This window comes from Panicum hallii, chromosome 2, assembly GCF_002211085.1.
Source record: "Panicum hallii strain FIL2 chromosome 2, PHallii_v3.1, whole genome shotgun sequence".
Lineage (NCBI taxonomy): Eukaryota > Viridiplantae > Streptophyta > Magnoliopsida > Poales > Poaceae > Panicum > Panicum hallii.
In genome coordinates, this window is record NC_038043.1 from 53,471,124 (window position 1) to 53,477,327 (window position 6,204).

The following is a 6,204-nucleotide window of genomic DNA, read 5'->3' on the forward strand; positions in this document are numbered from 1 at the left end:
AGCGTGGCGGGTGTGGCGCTCAGAATCGGTTTCACAGCCCTGTGGCGTGGCTTCCCGTGGCTAGAAAACAAGCACGTCCGGCCCACCCGAACGAGTGGCATTTTGCCGCCCGGCCAAACCACCATTCCTCACTTCAGCGTTATGTTTGCCCAAGTGGCATAGTTGCAGACTTGCAGTCTTTGGATGTTGTGAAAGTTTCTCACACAACATTTTCGTATCAGATATTCAGATGTGCTAATCCCTGACGATTTCCAGCTGCTGTTTTACATGGCCAGCGTTTCAGAGACAAGCCATGCAGCAGAACAGTTTCAGAGAACATGCACCAGCACTACACAGGTTAAGACACCTGCCAAAGGATTCTTTGTGCAAACAAAGCTACTGACGGGTGTTAGGTAGGACATGGGAACGGACAGGGTTTCTTGGCCAAGCAAATGAAGCCACTGGAGAAAGTTCTGCAAACAGCTCCACATGTCTCGCGCACTGCAGCTGACGGCTCTTCGCATGCAATGCAACTGTTGCCTACTTTTTTTTTTTACAGGTAATACATGTAGTGGGCTGGTTCCACACCAAAGCGTGACAACTTACAGACAGCACACTGAAAGCGAAGCACCCCTGCTCACGGACTGAACCCTGTTGTCGGAACGGATGGGGCTGGTAGACCGGCGCTGCTGAATTTCTCGTTGCGGTGCAGGTATTCACAGGTCACCGGATCAGTATCGCAAGCATGGCGCACCAGTCACCGGCCATTTGGAAGGATCGGGGGCGTTCCCAAGGGAGGAGCCAAGACCTGTGTTTTGTTTGGTTCTACCCGTAGACGACAGAAATGAGCTGCAAATGGAAAGCGTATCTGCGTATGTATGGTCCGGTATTCCTTTTGCTCCTCTTCTATCCTTTTCTAGGTCACTGTTCCCGGATCTTGTCTGCCTACAATGGGGATGCATATAATTGCATGTGTGTAGGACTCGTCCTGCAGGTGGGATGGCAATGAATGGGTGATGAAAAAGCAGCTGAAATCCAAGATTTTTTTTAATAGTGTTGTTTGGGTAGGGTAGGGTATAATAACCCCTAAGAAAGTGTTGTTTTGGGCTGTTGATGAACTGATGATGAGTGGGGGAGCTCATGCATGTGTCATAGTGCAGTGGGAACGAAAAGTTTTAGTTTCGAATTTGCAAGCACGTGGATCGCAGATCGTTTGGGATCAGATCAGACGATAATGCAGCACGATCAGTGACCCTACGCTACGCATGCCACCTTAGGGACCGCCTGATGAACCGAACACAATGATTTCACATGAAACAAATTCGTCCCTGCAAACATCGAAATCATTTCCTGCACCCTAAGCAAGGCCTTGGTACCCAGTTTCAGAAACTTTTATATTTTTCTGAGTACTACAGTAGATAAGGAAATTTTGTCGCGTTCTAGACGTACCCTGCATTGCACCTATACCGGTCCGTTATTCCAGCTCGCCACGGCAAATCGGAAGGAAACGCGCGGTGGCGCGAGCAACAGTGACATCTCATCAAGAATAATAGGGCGCGGAGCAGGGGCATGTATGATCCGGCGCCGGCGAGACGGCGATGCCGATGGGACGAAAGAGGCTAGGCAAAGCGACCAATTGCCGCGCCCCCATGGATGGCATCATGGGCGGCAGGGTGGGGCGCCGAAGCGGGGGGCATGGTCCGGTCCGGTCAGGTTTGGGTGTTGTAGCATCAGCACGCAGCGCCGAGCTGGATCTCACTCACTCGCTGCCTCACAGCGAGTGTGTGTGGCGTGGCTAGCTTGACAGGCGTGGCCCATCTTCTAGATCTCGGGCCAGGGCACGACGGAGAACACAAGATGAGCCGCCACCAGGCAGCAGAAAATGGAGTGGACGCTGTCCCATTTCGCAAGGACACGCGATCTTTACCCGGTCACCATCCTTGGGCTGCTGGTTACACGAACACGACACGGCAATCAACCTTTGCTCGCCGCGCCAGCAAACAAAAAGGCGACGCGTCTCGGCTCGTCGCCGGCCGGGTCAACCGGCCACCACGCCATCAAGTGCGCGGGCGGCGCTTTTGCCCGCACGGCCGCGGGTCTCCGGCCGGCGGAAAGCGGGGTGCGGATGGTGTCGTTGAACGAACCTCGGGGGACGGAGGAGACGGGACAAAGCCGGGCTGGGGGAAAGGGCAAGGGGCGTGCCCGCGTGGGTGCGCGATCGCTTCGGGCGCCGGGACAAGCGCGCGGCGATGATGGTGTCGCCGTACTTTGGCCGCCGCGCTCCGCCGCGGCGCGGTTCGAAATAAAAGGCTCCCCCCGGCGTGCGGCGATCTGCATGGGCCGCCGGCCGGCATCGATCGGCGGCCCCTGGCGTGGACCGCGCCGCAGGGAAAAAGCGTCCCGTTTCCGGGCGCGCCCCCGGGTGAAGGCCGGATCCGCTCGTGAGATCCTCGCCATGATTGGGGTCGCAAAGCTTTAGCGCGTCGCGTTTGGCTAGCATATGCCTGAACTGTGCGCGTTGATTGGCGCTTCGCTCCTTGATAAGAGAACGCAAGGGAGGGAGCGATCGCGCCACACCGGAACAGAGGATTTTTCAGATAAGAGAACTGTTGCTGCAACAGTCGTGACACACTGGAACAGTTGCTACTAACCTTTCCTGTCCAAAAAAAAACCAAGCGTGATGGCCTTTTCTCCGTTTCTCGATCGTGGCATGGAGCTCGGAGGGTAATGATTGGACGGGAAATTCTGTTTGCTGGGTGTCAGGATACACAATACACGGAGATTTATATGTGCATCCATGTGCGCTAGGATTGTCATTGCCATACCGGGTGCAAAGAGAACATATAAAATCGGGCGAAAATTCCACTCGCGCGGCGTAGCCCCATGTATGGGTACGTTACGTACGATACGCTACGGAAGCGTACAGGGTATGAGAACGTCTGCAGCCTCACGAGATCCGCGACAGTGCACAGTGCAGCACCCCATGCCGACCCCATGCGTAATCTGAATACGGATCGGAGTCAGACACAATTGCAAGGTGAGCTCTTTCTTTTATAGAAAAAAGGGGGGGGGGGGGAAACAGTTTACAGAGCTGTGCGCAAAACCCCTCGCTGCCAACTGCTGTGCAGCTTCTTGCGATGAGATCCAACCCAAACGGAGGAAGAACAAGACAAGAGCGGCAATGATCTGCGCATTGCGTAGCTCACTAGCTCTGTACGATACGACCGATCTATGTACACTTGGGGCCGGCCGGCCGGACAGGCAGACAGAAGCTGCAGACGACTGGCATCGCTTATGACGTGGCCCTGATTAGAGCAAGGACAGTGAAAACTAATCTGGCCATGTCCGGTTAGCATCTGAATGATCTTTGGCCATGTCCGACAGGGCAGGTGACCGTTAAACAAGAACCTGGGACCAACATGTATATCTGGACGCGAGTATATATGTGCGAGTTTATGGGAGTGAGTGGGACACTGATCCGTAGTTATGTTCTGCAAGAAAGAGCCAATGGCTGGATCTATGAGTCTGATACCGATACGGATTACTACCCTCGCTCTCTGCGGCGAATCTATGGCACCAGATTCTTTCCAGGGCAGCAATTTACGCCTCCCACCCTCAGCTCAGGGGAGACGACGACGGAACGTGAACACCGGCACGGCCACGGTCAGTCCACAGTCCCCGGCCTAGCTCTCCTCTCCCTTTCAAAGAAGCCCTCATGAACCGAAACCATCATGGCGCGCTGCCGGTCTGCCAGCCCAGCTACAGCGCCCCCGAGTCTCCAACGCACAGCGCCCGGTCTCAGTCGACAGCAGCTAGCCTCAGTCACTTACTCAGACACACTCAACATCCCAGTCAGTGCACACCTGACCTACCTAACCGCGCAGGTGGAGCCCTCCACCTCCGGCCTCTGCACGAGCCGATGGAAATTAGGTAAAGCGGTGGGAGATAGCGATAGGGGCGCCGCAACAGCTGCGGCTGCAGGGCGGCCTGCGCGCGCGGCAGCGCCCGGGGCGAAGGAGACAGCGGCGACCGGCGAGCATGAACGGACGGCTAGGAGCAAGCAATAGCATAGCAAAGCGGTGCGCGGCGGAGCGCCGGCCGGCCGGCCGGCCGGCAGCGTGCCCAGCGGCTCTGCAGACAAGCGCGTCTTTTCGGCCTTCCAAAAGCAGCGAAACGGGCCGAAACCTTTCTCTTTTTTAACTGCAATTTGTGCTGGTGATGCTAGCTAGTTTTAAAAATATACAAAAATTATCCGAATCTATGAACTTTCTCCGAAACCCTCAAAAGGAGGCGGCGAAATACGCGTGCGGAGACGGCCGGGGGCCGCTGGGCTGCGGTGGTGATGATGGCCTGGTGCCGGGCTGCTGGTGTTGGTGGTGGCCAGCACCGCGTGCGCGCTGTGCTCCAGGCCACCCAGCTTTTTGCCGCCGGCCTCTCTTCTTTCTTTAGCCGGCCTCTGGCGGACGCCTGCCGCCTCGTGCCTGGGCGTATTCGTCGGCCACCCGGCGACCGGCTCCTGCCGCTCGCTGCGTGGAGGATGATAAGCAGGAGATGTTGTGGCGTCGTTCCCGTCGACGTCGATGCTGAGGGCGACGCGCATGCGACGGGAAGGGAATTTTTTTTTCTTTCCGTCGTCGCGCCCGGCGCCGGATGCCTGCCAAATCATCCAAGGCTGGCGTCGTTCTCGAACGGTCATTTCGGGCGATGCCGCGTCTCCCAGGATTGTTGGGACGGCCCTGTACATGTTGAGATACATGCTGGCGCCTTCTCATCGTTTCTTTCCTGAAAGTTGGAACCAACGACCATATGTAAAGTGAAATAGTGATGTTATTGTCTCTCGAGATACCGATTGTGTGTTGTCAATGTATGCGTGTTTGCTAGCACCCTATTGCCACACCTGACATATCTATCTATTTCATAAAATCTATCCCAGTGATTTTCTCACATTTGCCGTGTCTTTGTAGACAGAAAAAGGATAGTGAAAATGCATCTATTAATATCTCATCTCGTCATGAACATTGAGAAAAATATTTAGATAGTGGAATGATACCAACCACATGTGTAATTGACAGTGATTTACGTGGAAAACCTCATCAAAATGAGGAGTAAAAATCACGGGAGCAACAAGTCCAATCTAAACTTTCAAAGTAATCAACAACGGGTACAAGGAGTCCATTCTAGAACATCTAGAGGATTACTCGGTAAAATATATATTCATCACGATGCATCGCTTAGCATCAACAATATCAATCACAACAACAAAAGGAATGATAATAGTCGGACAGAGAAGTCATTGATTATGTCCGCTTCAGTAATCGGTTCATATATTAGCATACCTCCGTTGTTCTCTGTTGTTGTAGTTGTTTGGATTTGGTAGGCATGTTCAAACTGCCGCCGATGATAAAAACCCTCTCAACCATGTTGCTCTACTCAACCAATTCCTGAACCAACTGACCGGAACTAACAATGCCTTTGATCATGCTCGAGGGTGATTGGTCTAGAGCTACGAGTACTTGGTTCTCCTCCGTCTTCGTCTTCTATCTCCTCCTCACAGCGCCCAGTAATAGCAGGTAAGGGAAAATGAAGCTAGGATCGTGTGATATGCCTGGACCTTGCTTTAACCTCCAAATTCTATTACATGATATAACACAGGTAATGTACACAACTAACCAATGATTGGTAGAAATTGGTGAAAACATGATCCTAATTCTGCCAACTTTAGTAGTATAGGTTTATAGGAAAAATAATGGAGGAGCCGAAAGGCTCGAAATGGCTAGGCGATCGATCAATGATCAATTGATAATGCATTTGTACCTCCACATGACAACATACCATAAGTCGCACAGGATGAGCTGATGAATCACTCTGCTAGTAGGTCTGCACCTGTAATCTTTCATGCGTCGTCGAGTAGCTTTCATGTCAAATCAGTCTCTCTTTCTCCCTTTCTTAACTGTACTTGTTTATGCCGGTCCATTCCTAACAGAAACCAACCAACGTTTGCAGGTCTAATCCAGCATACACTGTCACGAACGCAGACAGCCTCTCAGTTCGTTAGCTTGTGAAGCAAATCAAGCCAGCACACACAAAAAAAAAAATCGTAAAAGCAAGCAGCGGGCCGGGGCAGTAAGATCGAGATGGGAACGAAAGCAAAGGCAAAAAGGCGGCGACACCCACTGCGGCACCCAGTAAAGAAGCCGTCCACTCCAATCCGAACCATTCCTTCGT